We start from the raw sequence: 1119 nt of genomic DNA, 5'->3' as shown, positions 1-1119 counted from the left end.
AGGAAGTCTTTTTAAGATTCAAAATCTCTTTTTGGAGACAGATCTGACCAATAGGGCAGTGTCACAAAGACGGCCGGAGTGGGTAGCGTCAGACCAGAAGCATGAAATAAACAGACAGAGATGTGTGGTTTGGTGAAGCTGAGCGAATGCTTTGCTCAGCATTTAATAAACAGAACAGAAAATAAAAGGTTTTAAACACAAAACAGGACACGGCACTTGCGCCAAAATAAATAGACAAACAAAACGTACTAAACACTTAACAAACGGTGCACAGAGAGACAAACAAACACGGTGAGTACAAACACTTCTAGATTATTATTTGACTTCACTTTTACGTTCTCCTTCTCTCTCACCCGTTCTCCACTCTCGAACACCCAACCCCGAGTGAAGGAAAATGTGTCTATATATACTGTTGTGCTGGGATTCAATTACTAATTAATTATTCACTTGAATCCCAGCACGTGAATTAATTACGTGCAACCCCGTGCTCACATATTACATTTAACCAGCACGTGAAGTGATTTGTGCCATCCTCGTGCCTAAATATAAATCTACATTTTTAGCTACACGTGAAACACAGACCCGTTTATATCCCGTGTACCAATGACTATACACCAACATTAACACACGCACACAACATACAACACATAATATGCACACAGGGGCGGGGCACATTGCCACAGGCAGCAATACAGAAACAATCACACACGTTAACAGATTAACAGAAACATTTCAAAAATAATAATACCATGAAACAGTAATTAATCAGGACATTCCATTGGATTATTTGCAACTTTAAAATTAATTAAAACAAGTACATTTATCAGAAATAAAATTTCCCCCCTGATTTTTTTTAATCTGTTAATAATGAGATAGTTTGATATGCTTTTGAAGGTCGTTCCATGACCAGTGTTTGCTCTGCAGTTGATAGAATGTCATTCGCTTGGTCGTTATTGTTGTCTTTGACAGATTCCTGGAGTGTGTGGCTGTGTGCCTGAGTGACATCCAGAACTTAAGAGAAGTCGTTTCAATTCTGGTTCTTTCTTGAGGAGAGGTGCCTTGTAGTGGTGAGTGTCAGGGTCAGTGTGGCTCGCTCCTGTGACTCTGAGCCCTGGAGCC

The sequence above is a fragment of the Acipenser ruthenus genome, chromosome 16 (genome assembly GCF_902713425.1).
Source record: "Acipenser ruthenus chromosome 16, fAciRut3.2 maternal haplotype, whole genome shotgun sequence".
Classification (NCBI taxonomy): Eukaryota; Metazoa; Chordata; class Actinopteri; order Acipenseriformes; family Acipenseridae; genus Acipenser; species Acipenser ruthenus.
The sequence above is the reverse complement of the archived record's forward strand: the minus strand, read 5'-3'. Positions refer to the sequence as shown.